Below are 15,675 nucleotides of genomic sequence, written 5' to 3'. Positions count from 1 at the left end.
GGAGTTCAAGACCTGTCTGGCCAATATAGCGAAACCCCATCTCTACTAAAAGTACAAAATTAGTGGGGTGTGGTGGCACTTGCCTGTAATCCCAGCTACTTGGGAGGCTGAGGCAGGAATCACTTGAACCTGGGAGGTGGAGGTTGCAATGAGCTGAGACTGAACCACTGCACTCCAGCCTGGGCAACAGAGTGAGACTCTGTCTCAAAAAAAAAACAAAAAGTCCTAGTATATAGTTGAGCATCCGGAACCAGCCTTACCTGAAGCAGGGCCATCGCTGGACTTTCCATTATATGACCTAATTCATTCCTGAACCAGTCAGCATTCCTAGCTGCTAACAAAAATGAACCCAAACTAGCTTAATCAGAAAAGCAATGTATTACCAAATATTAGGTATGTCAGAAGCTCTCTAGGAGAGAAGGAAAAATGGCCTATATACAATCTGTGTCCAGAAGCAACACCCCCAGGAACAGTACCCAAAATCACACTGAAAAGTGGTTTAGTGGGAAGCACTGGTAGGCACAGACAGCTCTGACTTCAGCACCATTGTCACCAACGTGACCAGTGCTGGATACACGACTACAGCCTCTTATTGCTGTTGGCTCTGGAAACAGGATGTAACTGCTGCCATTATCCCCAGAATAGATTCTGGAGGGAGCTCATAATTTGAAGTCTAATATGGGTACATCTGTTTGGCTGCATCTCTGCATCAAGAGAGGTTGGGAATGAGTATCTGATTTCTATAGTCAGAGGCTATTGCCACGACCCACCAAGAGCTATAGAGCAGGGAGCGCCCCCAAATGGAGGAAAAGTGTTTACTGGGCAAAAAGAATCACCAAAGTCTACAAAGCCTTTGACTACCCAACATCAGCAAGTGCGCACACACACACACACACACACACACTTAAATAAACAAAACAAAGTAACAGAAAATAACATTTATAAACCCCTTTTAGCCCACATACACACAAAAATACTCTTTTCAAAAGGGGATTAGGACACAACAGTTACTGCATCCAGCTCCAAGTCAGCTTCCAATTCCATCCCAGGGCAGATCACCTATGTCTTCATTCCAGCTTCTTGGTGGCTGGCAAAGTGAGTTTACCGATCAAGTGCTGGGTGGCTATGATGTTTTACAAATGTCCACCAGAGTCCATGTCAGTTTCTCTCCTCCTCTTCTTCTCTCTCTCTCTGTCATTCCTTCTCTCCTCTGATGCTTTCTCTCTCTTTCTCTTTGTCATTCCTTCTCTCCTTCTCTCTCTCTCTCTCATTCCTTTTCTCCTTCTCTTTCTCGTTCCTTCTCTCTCGTTCCTTCTCTTTCTCTCTGTCATTCCTTCTCTCTCATTTCTTTTCTCCTTCTCTTTCTCATTCATTCTCTTTCTCTCATTCTTTCTCTCCTTCTCACTCTCATTCCTTCTCTCCTTCTCTCTCCCTCATTCCTTCTGTTCTTCTCTCTCTCATTCCTTCTCTCTCTTTTCTCTGTCATTCCTTCTCTCCTTCTCTCTCTCTCATTCCTTCTCTTTCTCTCATTCCTTCTCTCCCATTCCTTCTCTCCTTCTCTTTCTCTCATTCCTTCTCTCCCATTCCTTCTCTCCTTCTCTTTCTCTCATTCCTTCTCTCTCTCACTCCTTCTCTCCTGTCTCTCTCATTCCTTCTGTCCTTCTCTCTCTCTCATCCCGTCTCTCTCTCTCATTCTTTCTCTCCTTCTCTCTCTCATCACTTCTCTCTCTCTCATTCCTTCCATCTCTCTTGCTCTCTCTCTCATCCCTTCTCCAATCTGCATATAAGTGGACCCATACAGTTCAAACCCATGTTGTTCAAGGCTCAACTGTAATTGCACATGTAGAAAATCCAAAATAATCTATGGATAAGCCATTAGATTATAATAAATTTAGTGGACTCCCTGGATACAAGGTCAATATACAGAAATGCATTGTATTTCTTCATACTAAGAGACAAACAATTATAAAATGAAATAAATAATTTATGATATTAGAACACATCAAATACCTAAGAATATATCCAGCAAACAATTTTCATGACACTGAAACTACAAAGCACTGTTAAAATAAGTGAAAGACCTAAATAATTGGAGAGATACTATGAATTGAAAAATTCAATTTTGTCAAGAATTCAATATTTTCAAATTGATCTATAGATTCAATAAAATACTAGCAGATATTTTTATTGAAATTGACAAGTTGATTTGATTCTAAAATTTATATGGAAATAAAAATGACCTAGAGTAACAAAAGCAATCTTGATAAAGAACAAGCTGGAAAATTTACATCAGAAGATCTAAAAGATTCATTGTAAATCCACAGTAATTAGGAGTATGGTATTGCACAAGGCCAGACAAATAGACCAATGGAACAAAACAGAGAATCCAGAAACAAACTGTATAAGTTCTGTTGGTCTATTTCTCTAACCTTGTGTTTGTACCATCACCTCATTTACAACAAAGGCACCCTGCAATGCAGTAGAAGAAGGATGGTCTTTGCCACAAATGGTGATGATCAATTAGATATTCATATGGGAAAAAAGTGAAATTTTTTTTTTGAGATAAGGTCTCACTCTGTCTCCCAGGCTGGAGTGCAGTGGCATAATATTGGCTCATTGTAACCTCCACCTCCCAGGTTCAAGTGATTCTCATGCCTCAGCCACCTGAGTAGCTGGGATTACAGACACGCACCACCATGCCTGGCTAATTTTTGTATTTTTAATAGAGATGGAATTTCACCATGTTGGCCAGGCTGGTCTTGAACTCCTGGCCTCATGTTATCCACCCACCTCAGCCTCCCAAACTGTTGGGATTACAGGCATGAGCCACTATGCCCAGCCAAAGAAAGTGAATCTTGATTCCTTCCTCACATCACACATAAAAATCAATTGCTGATTATGATAGATTTAAAGGTTAAAATAAAACAATAAGACTTACAGAAAAAATCAGAGGAGGATACGTTCACGATCTAGGGATATGTAAATATTCTACACAACATTAAAAGAACTGAGAGATTGAAGAAAACATTTATAACTTGGACTTCACTAAGAAATTTTGTACATTAAGATATACCAGTAAGAGTACACCCATGTTTATAGCAACACTATTTACAATAGCCAAAAGGAGGAAGCAACCCAAGTGTAAATGTGATAGAGGCAGGAGATGGCCAAATGCTGAGGCAGATAGGAAAGGGTCCCTGGAGAAATTCTGACCCACCCCAGGTTACACCAGATGTAATCACCAGATGTTTACACCAGACACTTCATGCTGATAAGGGAACCTGCACAGGGGCTTGCCTGGGCATACCCACAGCAGGCTGGAGGCCCACATGTCCTGGGGGAATGGGGTGGAGCTACCAGAAATTCACACTTGATGAAGGGGAGGATCCTGACCTCTTCAGCTTGTGTCTGGTGGCTCCGGTATTCAATTTGTGAAATGGAAATCTGCTTGCAGAGCCCCTCTCTTTGCTGAGAGCTTTCCTTTCACTGAGTAAATTCTGCCCTCCTCACCCTTCAATGTGTCTGCGTGCCTAATTTTTTTTGGTCGTGAGACAAAAACCTGGATTTAGCTCAACTAAGGAGCAAAAACCCTGCATCAAATGGATGAATAGATAAACAAACTGTGGTACAACAAAGATTGGTGCAAAAGTAATTGCAGTTTTCATTTAATTTTTAACTTTTAATTGCAAAAACCACAATGACCTTGGCAACAACCTAATATATATATCCAATATTAGTTAGCCTTGAGAAGAAAGACATTCTGACACATGCTACAACATGGATTACCCTTGAAGACATTATGCTAAGTGAAATAAGCCAGGCCAGGTGCGGTGGGTCACGCCTGTAATCCCCGTACTTTGGGAGGCTGAGGCGGGTGGATAACTTGAGGTCAGGAGTTTGAGACCAGCCTGGCCAACATGGCAAAACCCCATCTCTACTAAAAATACAAAAATCAGCCGGGTGTGGTGGCATGGACCTGTAATCGCAGCTACTCAGGAGGCTGAGGAGTATTGCTTGAACCCAGGAGGCAGAGGTTGCAGTGAGCCAAGATCATGCCACTGCACTCCATCCTGGGCGACAGGGTGAGACTCTATCTCAAAAAAAAAAAAAAAAAAGAGAAATCAGTCACAAAAAACAAATACTGCATAATTTTGCTCATATGTGGTATTTAGAGTAATCAAATTCATAGGAAAAGAAAGTAGAATGATAATTGCCAGTGTATAGGGGAAGGGGGAATGAGGTGTTATTGTTTAATAGGTAGAGAGTTTCAGTTTTGCAAGATGAAAAAAGTTCTGGAGATAGATGGTAGGGATGGTTGCACAACGATGTGAATATACTTAATGCCACTGAACTATACACTTTGTAATGGTTAAAATGGTAAATTTCATATTATATATTGTACCAAAAATTTAAAAATACATATACCAGTAAGAGGGTATATATCAGTAGAGACTATCAGTTTAGGGACCACCTTGAAACTGTTAGTACCTCAGGCCACAGCCTGAGAGAAGATATTTATGGTAAATATATCTGACAAAAGACTTAAATGTAAAAAAAAAATAAAGAAATTCTTCAATCAATAAGAAAAATAACAGAATAAAAATGGGCAAAAGGCTTGGACAGGCATCTCACAAAAAAAGAGATTAAAGGGGCCAATAAGCACATGGATACTCAGTATCATATTTTATCAAAGAGGCCGGGCACTGTGGCTCACACCTGTAATCCCAGCACTTTGGGAGGCTGAGGTAGATGGATCACGAGGTCAGGAGATCGAAACCATCCTGGCTAACACGGTGAAAACCCGTCTCTACTAAAAATACAAAAAACTAGCCAGGCGTGGTGGCATGCGCCTGTAGTCCCAGCTACTAGGGAGGCTGAGGCAGAAGAATCCTTGAACCCAGGAGGCAGAGGTTGCAGTGAGCTGAGATTGTGCCACTGCACTCCAACCTGGATGACAAGAGCTAAACTCCGTCTCAAAAACAAACAAACAAACAAACATATGTCATCAAAGAAATATACATTAAAATCACAATCACAAAGATATCACTACATGCTCAGCAAACTGGCTAAAATTTTTTAGTGACAATACAAATAGATGGTGAGGATGTGGAACAACTGGAACTCTAACCATTACTGGTGGGAATGAAAATAGATACAATCACTTCAGATGCGTTTATTAAAGCTAAAATATGTACACTCTACAACCTGTGGTTCTACTACTTGCTATATGTCCCAGAGAAGTGAGTGTATAAAACTACCAAAACATACTGTATTAATCTGTTCTAATGCTGCTCATAAAGACATACCTGAGACTAGGTAATTTATAAAGGAAAGAGATTTAATGGACTCACAGTTCCACATGGCTGGGGAAGCCTCACAATCATGGTGGAAGATGAAGAAAGAGCAAAGGGGCTTCTTACATGGCAGCAGGCAAGAGAGCATGTGCAGGGGAATTCCCATTTATAAAGCCATCAGATCTTGTGAGACTTACTCACTACTACAAGAACAGTATGGGGGAAACTGCCCCTATGAGTCAATTACCTCCCACCAGGTCCCTCCCATGACATCGGGGATTATTACAGTTCAAGGTGAGATTTGGGTGGGGACACAGGCCAAACCATATCACACACATTAACAGGGATATATATAACAGCTTTATTTATAATAGCCTCAAGCATGTTCATCATCATTAGAATGAAGAAATACATTTTGGTATATAACGGAATTTCACCGCAGTAAAAAATAATTAACTAAAGCTACACGTAACCACACAGCTGAATTTCACAGATATACCTTTGAGTACAAAAGAGTACTGTATGATTTTATCATATGAATTTCAAGGACAAAGAAGACTAATCAATGGTGACAAATCAGAAGAGTGGATATGGCAGGCAGAATAACAGTTTCCCAGAATGTCCCATCTTAATCCCTAGAAACTATAAATATGCTGTTACCTGGCAAGAGGGACATTGCAGATGTAATTAAAGTTACTAATCAGTTGATGTTAAAAGGGAGAGATTATCTGGATGGGACTAATCTAATCATATGGGCGCTTAGAAGCAGAGAACATTCCCTGGCTGGAGGTAGAGGGATGCAGCAGAAGGGGAAGTCAGAAGTCTCAAAGTGTGACAAGGACTTGAGTCATTGTTCTGGAAATCATGAGAAGTAGTGAGCTCTACCAATGACATGAAGGCAGCCTAGAAGCAGTTTCTCCCCTGGAGTATCCAGACAATAGCCCAGGCCACCCAACATCTTGACTTTGGCCCCACCAGAAGCTAAGACAAGGTTGGGCATGGTGGCTCATTCCTGTGATCCCACCACTTTCAGAGGCCGACAGAGGGATTGCTTGAGCCCAGGAGTTCAAGACCAGCCTGGGCAATGTGGCGAGACCCCCATCTCAAAAAAAAAAAAAAAAGGCCAAGATAAGATTGGGAACCCAGTCGAGCTTTACCTAGACTTCTCATCTACAGAACTGTGAGACAATAAATGTGTATTGTTTTAAGCCACTACATTTGTGGTAATTTATTGCAGCATCCATAGAAAACATATACAGTGAATATGGACTGGATGGGAATAAAAGAGAGCTGTCTGAAGTGCTGGAAACATTCCATATCTTCATCAAGTGGTAGTTATGTGGTGGATAAGTATGTAAACATTAATTAAACTGCACACTTCTTATTTTAAAACCTAATTTAAAATAGAAAATGAGCAAAAAATTGATCATCCTTATATTGTTAAGTTACAGCTCTATTGCAGTATGGTCATAGAAGGCAGCTTCTATAATTACTTTTAAAAAAATCTTATTGGATTTTCTTTGTAGATTAGTGCTTGATATATTTTTACAAATGATCCCAAAGCATTTGAAAGAAATTTATTCTTTGCTTGTAAGGAGCAAATGTATGGGTGTAAATTAAGGTTTTAAATTGCTTTATATAGGAGGAAACACTTATTTTGCTTTTTCTTGTTTCTATGTGCTGGAACTTTTATGAGAGCAAAGCTCCCAGCCTCCCGCAGGGAGGGGGTGAAATGTATCTGTTAATCTTTGAAGGAGTGGAGCCATGCCTAGCTCAGCCCTTTCTTCTCAACTTTCCTTAGGATCTACCTACCTACAGGAGAGCACGTATTTTGTTCTGCTCCTTCAAGCTGCAGGTGTCAGAGAGACAAGCCCTGTTGGAGAGGCACGCAGTTGTCCAGGGTTCCTGCTCCAGGGATGGAAAATCTGTCCAGTGGTGGGGTGAAATATTCATAAGCCCATATGGCTCAGAGAGAAGGAACCTCATTCTCTAACAGCTTCATCAGTAATTAAGGCGCTATTTCTATCTCCATCTGCCTAATTCTTGTGTCTATTTCTGGGTTATTGCATGGGGCCAGAAACTTTGTACAAAGAGTGCAATTTAAGGGGCAAAATAATGCCCAGAGATTGTGTTGCCCAAGCCTAAATTCCGGCCTTTGGCTTTGGGCTACAAAAGTCATGCGGGGTCATGGACTTGGCACCCACAGAGCTGGGTGGCTTTATTCTCAAGAGCGGCTGCTGAAAATAGAGCCAGGGTTTTTTTGTTTGTTTGTTTGCTTTACCGGAATAGCTCTTAGTTGATGACAGCACCTGTGGCCTTAACAAACAGGTGCAGCTGAGAGAATGAATAAATTACAGGAATGAAAAATTCTGCTTACAAATCTTTTAGGTATTGGTTGCTGGGGCTGGGGAAGTTTTTTTTTTTTCTCCTTTTACAGAGTTTCTCAGCCAGGGCTGTACTCGGTACCTTTAAACTGCAACATGAGTTGTGTTTCACATTTGCTCTAGGGAACTACTGTGGACAAGAACCAGCTTTAAATTGTTAGTGCCTCTTAACGGAGGAGGCGAAAGACTTGTATGCTGAAAACTACAAAATGTTGCTGAAAGAAACTAAAGAAGACATCAATAAATGGAAAGACATCCTGTGTTCATGGATTGGAAGACGATATTGTTTAGATGTTAATACCACCCAAAGAGATCAACAGATTCATTGTAAGCTCTATCAAAATCCCAACAACATTTTTTGCAGAAGTAGAAAAATTCATCCTAAAATTTATATAGACTCTTAAGGGACTCTGAATAGCCATTACAATATTGAAAAAGAACAAAACAGGAGGGCTTAGCCAAGTGCAGTGGCTCACACCTGTAATCCCCTCACTTTGGGAGGCCAAGGCAGGTGGATCACTTGTGGTCGGGAGTTCAAGACCAGCCTGGCCAACATGGTGAAACCCCATCTCTACTAAAAATACAAAAATTAGCCAGGCATGGTGGGGGGGTGCCTGTAATCACAGCTACTCAGGAGGCTGAGACAGGAGATCACTTGAATCTGGGAGGTGGATGTTGCAGTGAGCCAAGATTGTGGCACTGCACTCCAGACTGGTAACAGAGCGAGGCTCCGTCTCAAAAAAAAAAAAAAGGAAAAAAACACCTGTGGTAAACTAAAGCATTGAACTGTAGAAAATATGGCAGAGGCCTCAAAAATAGTCAAACTCTGTAAAATATTTGAAGAGATTTATTCTGGGCCAAATATGAGTGACCATGGCCCGTGACACAGCCCTCAGGAGAACCTGAGAACTTGTGCCCAAGGTGGTCAGGGTGAAGCTTGGTTTTATACATTTTAGGGAGATATGAGACATCAGTCAAATATATTTAAGATATATATTGGTCCAGTCCAGAAAGCTGGTGCAGGATATAATAAATTCCTCCTCAAAGGTTTTAGCCTGTTAACTTCCTTTAAAATTCAAGAGGGAGACAATTGTTAAGTACAATGAGTTCTGAGATCCTCTCCAAAGAACCAATGTATCAGTATGTTCAGCTCCCCTGTTCTTTGTTCTCTATTTTAAAGTTTAACTTCCTCATTCTTTATGTCTCCTTGCCCCTAGTTTCAGTAAACAATCCCCTCCTAGCCTCTATCACCTGCTCTGTCCTTAGTCACCTGCTCTGTAACCATCCTTCCCGCCAAAAATACTTACCCCACCACTCTGGCTCTTACCCTCGCTCTCTTTAAAATAGCCAATTGGTATTAGCTTAGACTGTGTATTCCAACCCTAGCCAATAGGGGAAAGACACAGCAGTAGGGACTAGCTGCATTAGGAATAAGACCCCCTTCCCCTCCCTTGTCTGGTGTGCTCTTGCCTTTGCTCCATCTGCGAGATGCACCCTTCTATAGAAGTAAATTGCCTTGCTGAGAAAACTTTTGCCTGAGTGCTATTTTCACTTGGTGGCACTGAGCATTTACTTCCAACACTGGGACAACTTGTTGGGGAGGTGGGTGTTTCCAGTTTATAGGGTTATAGGTAGATTTAAAAATTTTCTGATTGGCAATTGGTTGAAAGAATTATTAACAATAGGGCCGGGCCCAGTGGCTCAGGCCTGTAATCCCAGCACTTTGGGAGGCTGAGGGTGGGCGGATCACGATGTCAGGAGTTCGAGACCAGCCTGGCCAACATAGTGAAACCCCATCTCTACTAAAAATGCAAAAAAAATTAGCAGGGTGTGGTAGTGGGTACCTGTGGTCCCAGCTACTCAAGAGGCTGAGGCGGGAGAATTGCTTGAACCCGGGAGGCAGAGGTTGCAGTGAGCTGAGATCACCCCATTGCACTCCAGCCTAGGCAATAGTGTGAGACTCTGTCTTGGAGAAAAAAAAAAAAAAAAGTTTGTGGAGACCAGAGCTTTATCTTGCAGACGAAGTCTCCAGATAGCAGGCTTAAGTTCTGTGTTAATGTGAAATGCTGGTTGGCTTTTCCTGAATTCCAAAAGAGAGGAGGGCGTACTGAGGCATGTCTGAACTCCCACTTCCCGTCATGGCCTGAAACAGTCTTTCAGGTTCAATTTAGAGGGCTCTGACCTGGAAGAAGAAGTCCATTCAGATGGTTGTTGGGGTGGGCGGGCTTTGAATTTTATTTTGGTTTACAAAGGTCTCTCTCTGACCTTCTGCCACTGCCCGCTTCCCTTCCAAAGCAGAGAGAAGGGCTTTCTTTGAAGTTCTCTTGTTTGATTAAGTGAAATTCTGTCCAGAAGGAATGCAATTGTCTTGGACCACCCTCCCTGGAATCTACCTCAACTAGAGAAGATTAACTCATATTGCAGGAGAGGAGAACAATGAAAAGCCACTCAAGACACCAACCTAGATAGACTTTTTGCTGATTTCTTCAACTACAGTAAGAACAGCAAGACAAAAAGTTACAGATCTGTAGGCAAATTAGAAAATTGGAAATTAGAAAGAAAACTCAGTGGGTTACAGAAACATATGTTATAATGCATATTTTGTAATGCAGCCTTGAGAAAGGGTCCCCAGCAGGTAGTCTAATGACATAAAGCCAGCATTTCAGCCCCCAAAGCAAGAAAAGCACAGGAAGGAATTTCTATGCCAAAATACCAACAGTTGTCACTCTTAATTGGTGCATTATTTCTTCCTATGTTTTAGTTTCCTGAATTCAAAAAAAATGTATTTAATGTCTATGCACTACTTTCAAAATAGCAGCTAAATCATATAACATAAAAAAAAATATATTTTTAAGATAGGTGAGCTGGGCAGCCAGGAGAACTCCTGCATGTTCTGAAGTTCTGAAGGAGCTTCAAGGATTTGAGTCTTGGGGGCAGGCAGAAGGGCTCTCTCCTTCCCACTGGAATGTGGTTGAGCAGGTTCCAGTGACATCCTTTTTTGTGGAGACCCAGGATCCCAGCCAGGATTACTGCCAGGTTGGGGGAGGAAGAGAACACAGAGAGGCAACAAGAGGGTGAGTTGATATGGAAGAGAGAACACAAAATACATTTCTCCCAGGAATCCTCCCATCTTATCGTTGGCTCTTACTATAGAAGCTGGCATAAAACAATACAGGCTACTGAGGACTGACTGTGGATGCAGGTGAGTGAACGTGTTACTGGAAACAGGTCCCCATCCAGACCCCAAGAGAGGGTTCTTGGATCTTGCACAAGAAAGGACTCAGGGCAAGTATGCAGAGTAAAGTGAAAGCAAGTTTATTAAGAAAGTAAAGGAATAAAAGAATGGGCCGGGCACAGTGGCTCATGCTTGTAATTCCAGCACTTTGGGAGGCCGAGGCAGGTGGATCACGAGGTCAGGAGTTTGAGAGCAGCCTGGCCAACATGGTGAAACCCCATCTCTACTAAAAATACAAAAATTAGCTGTGTATGGTGGCACATGCCTATAATCCCAGCTACTAGGGAGGCTGAGGCAGGAGAATCACTTGAACCTGGGAGGCAGAGATTGCAGTGAGCCAAGATGGTGCCACTGCACTTCAGCCTGGGCAACAGAGCAAGACTCCATCTCAGGAAAATAAAAAAGAATGGCTACTCCATAGACAGAGCAACCCCGAGGGCTGCTGGTTGCCCATTTTTACAGTTATTTCTTGATTATATGCTAAACAAGGGATGGATTATTCATGCCTCCCCTTTTTTGACCATAGAGGGTAACTTCCTGACGTTGCCATGGCATCTGTAAACTGTCATGGCTCTAATGAGAGTGGAGCAGTGAGGAAGACCAGAGGTCATTCTCATCGCCATCTCGGTTTTGGTGGGTTTTAGCTGGCTTCTTTATTGCAACCTATTTTATCATCAAGGTCTTTATGACCTGTATCTTGTACTGACCTCCTGTCTCATCCTGTGACTTAGAATGCCTAACTGTCTGGGAATGTAGCCCAGGAGGTCTCAGCCTTATTTTACCCAGCCTCTGTTCAAGATGGAGTTGCTCTGGTTTAAACACCTCTTACATTTCCTCCCTCCGTTTTATAAGAGAACCCTTAATCATAAGGGTTGCAGAGGGACTAAGATCCACCTTCTGTAACTTCTTCAGACTGAATAGGGGTGATGATATTCCTGCCTAACTGTGAGAGTCTTTGTATTAGGGTAGAGAGGAGCTCAGTCAGAAAGCATCAGTATAGTAATGGCCATTCCTAACTCTGAGTTTCGACAAGAGGTGATATCTGGAAGATTAATAAGTGTTTAAGAAAACATGGAGTAAGCATATCCTTATTCCTACACAACAAGATTTCAATAGCAATATATTCCACAACTGTAAAGCAAAATAAGTAAAATTATTCCAAGTAAACTAAATTAGAAGGCTTTCCATGAACTGGGCAACTGTTGGAGCCAAGCTGATACAGGGTTGATAGGCAGAATTAGAATATTGATTCACATTTTACATGACCCGTTCATCTTGTTTCTTTTAAGCAGCAGTCAGAGATCACTGGTTGGTTTACAGGAATAAGCAGGGTTAGCCTAAATTGCAGAAACAAACTTAAAAACTACTGATAAGACTAGAATTTAATAACAAGTGTACCATAGTTTTTGAAACATAGTATTTCTCTCTCCAGTTTCCCATTTTGACTAAAGACAAATTATGGCAAGATCAATTTGCCTTTTTATACTTGGCCTAATTATTTATCTAAAGTGCTGCAAGAATAATTATTTTTTACATAAGCTCTTTGTAAATTGGCTTTGATGGAACTCTGTTCCATAGAAGGAATTTTAGATAAGGCTTTTATTAGAGCCGAGTCTTGCCATGGGTTTGTACCCTCAAATATCTGTGAATTGAGTAAATTCCTCTCCTCTTGAGGTGCCAAGATAACTTGGGACCCCTGGGCCTGATAGAAAATGACATTCTTTACTTACCACAGGTCAGAAACCCTATACAGGGACTGTAGAGGCAAGTTATCAGGCCAGTTTTCCCAAGGGATTTTATTGGCGCTACAAGTCAAGTTTGATTCCTTAAAGGAAAGCACACTATTCCAGTCAAAGCCTTGGTAAAATAACCAGTTTTTCCAATTGTGCCCTGTTACAAAAGAAAACAGATTCTGATTGCACTTATGCAAATAACGATACTGCCATAAGTTAAGAATTCTAGCAACTAGTTTTCAAATTCTGGAGAAATCAGGTAGAGAGAAACAAATATGCTCCAAATTTTGTTCACAGAAGTATACTTCACTCAATTGTTAAAAGCCGTAAATAGCTCAAAAGAAAAGTTTCCTTGTCTCGAAAAACAAAACAAAGGATCAGCAACATTTTAAGCAAAGTAAACAGCAAAAGATTACTTCAAATTTCTATTGGTTTACTCTATGCAGTTAACTTCTGTTCTGTTTGATAACTATGAACATTTCAGCTCTCCATGAGAGTTCTGAAAGTTTTTCCTCTATTCTGATGTCACAACTTCCAAAGTTATCAGAACCCTGCACTCAAGAACACCTGTTAGAGTTTTATAGTTGATTATAAACCACCTTTTAAAGAGGGTTAAAACAAGACAACAATTGTTTGTGGGTGATGAAACATCTTAGGACAACCACAGTCAAAAACATGATAGACAAAGAAATTTGGTTACCTCTGTGGCATACAATGATTTTATATAACAATTATAATTATTAATAACATACTCTAAGTCATATCATAATTATAGGAGTTTTTTTAAAAAATAATTTTGGAACACATACCAGTAACGTTTATACAAATACAGCCCAAAGAAAGCCAAACACCATTTCATATTTGATGATGCTTCCTCTATGACTTTTATACTAAATCAGCCAAATGTCACTGTTGCATTAGTGCATTATTGATGTCAAACCCAATTCTTAATAAAACCTTATAGACTTATCTACCCAATTTTAATGTTTGACCATAAGGTAAGATTCTCATAAACCTTTTATAAGCCTTTACAAATGTTTGTTAAAGAGCAGGTCATAAGCAGGTTTTTGCTCTAACAAAAACCTGTTGTGCTTTTATTCCAATGTTTAATTTATGTAAAAACTGAATAATGCCTCTTTAACTTTAGCCAATACATTCACACACAGAATCTCTTACAATTAATTTTTTAAATAAACCTTCCATAACTTGCTTAAACCTTCAGCGTTATTCTATCTAACTTAAAATAATCCTCTAACCCTTTAGGCAAAGTAAAGAAAACTCATGGCCGGGCACTATGGCTCATGCCTGTAATCCCAGCACTTTGGGAGGCCGAGGCAGGTGGATCATGAGGTCAGGAGATCGAGACCATCCTGGCTAACACGGTGAAACCCTGTCTCTACTAAAAAATACAAAAAATTGGCTGGGCTTGTTGGTGGGCACCTGTAGTCCCAGCTACTTGGGAGGCTAAGGCAGGAGAATGGCGTGAACCCAGGAGATGGAGCTTGCAGTGAGCCGAGATCGCACCACTGCACTTCAGCCTGGGCAACAGAGTGAGACTCCGTCTCAAAAAAATAAATAAATAAATAAAAATAAAAATTCCCACTCCCGTGACTTCTTATAATTTTTTTTTTTAACCAAAAACACGTTTCACTTTCCTTATAGGCCTTACATGTGGAACTGTTTCTTTAGTAGTCTTAATTACATGTTACAATGTTAACTCTTAACAACTTTTACTTTTGGTGAAAAACCTGGTTAGTAAGTGATGTTAATTATGTACCAGGTGTGGAGACTAGGCTACCAGAGGGTCTGACTATTTCCAACATAACTAGAGGGCGTGGCTAACTCCACATGTCCCAGGCCTTATCTAGAATCTAATACTCCAAAATAAATTGAACAATTTTTAAAAGCCAAAGAAGCAGTTTATGACCTTACTATATTTAGTAAACCTAATATCTGACCTGCATAATTTAGACCAAATGTTTACATTTTTGAAAATATTTTTATGTTACCAATAATCTTCAAAACTGTCTTTGTTTCCCAAAGGTTAAAGTTACATGAACTAAATAAAAGGCATTATACTTTTTAATTTTCTGACAAAATATTTGATTTAAGCCCTTAATATTATTAAACCAAATTAATCAAACCTCCTTCATATATAAACGTCACACACACAACCTATATAAATACACAGACAGACAGAAGATAAAGGACTCATTCCCTAAGCCAGGAATTGGACTCTGAATCCAGGTCACCATTGTGAAAAAAGAAAGCACAGCCACATGGTTATAAGGTCAAGTTCCCAAGGACATACAGGACAAGAAGGAAACCTCATTCAATTTTTTTCAGGGACCTGCAGAAAAGTTTGTAATTTTCCAGTTTGCTGGGCCATCTGAAAACGGGCTTACAGGTGTCCTAAGGTATGTTTTATCCTAAGGTATCCCTCTTGGTGACAGAACAATACAGAAAGACACACAAAGCACACCAGATTCACTACAGCTTAAGATTAGCCTCGTGAATCGTTTTTCCCATTAATCAAAAGTTTATAGGAGATAAACCGTGATTTTTACCATTCCTTCGACCAGTTTGCACAGAGAGAGAGAGGAAAGGGAAGGGAGAAAAGCACTGCTTATGGCAGGGTGAGGAAGGCAAGGCGCTCAGGGAGACCAGAGAAAGACCTGCCCATTGCAGCGGACTGAATCAAAAGCTCAGGCGGTCACTTGTCAGTTGAGAAGGGATCTTTTCCAGCAGGCCCAGCAAGTTTCCCCTTTTAGGGAAGAAAAAGCTCCTCATGTCCTGTGATCCTGTACATGCCTAATCCTGTCACCCACAGCCATCAGCAAAGAGTGCAACGCAGATTAATCCAAAGAGAATGGCAGTTAACATCCCTTAGTGCCAAACCCGTTCTTAACCGTGAGGGACTTTACTGAGAGGGGCCTCTAACCCTCCTAAGTTGGCCCTCTAAACCAAGTTTGGTCAAGCATCCTTGCCTTTTATTAAGAGGGGCCTTTAACCCAGTCTGTCTTAGCAGA

Source organism: Pongo pygmaeus, chromosome 23, assembly GCF_028885625.2.
Source record: "Pongo pygmaeus isolate AG05252 chromosome 23, NHGRI_mPonPyg2-v2.0_pri, whole genome shotgun sequence".
NCBI lineage: Eukaryota > Metazoa > Chordata > Mammalia > Primates > Hominidae > Pongo > Pongo pygmaeus.
This window is presented reverse-complemented; position numbering follows the sequence as displayed.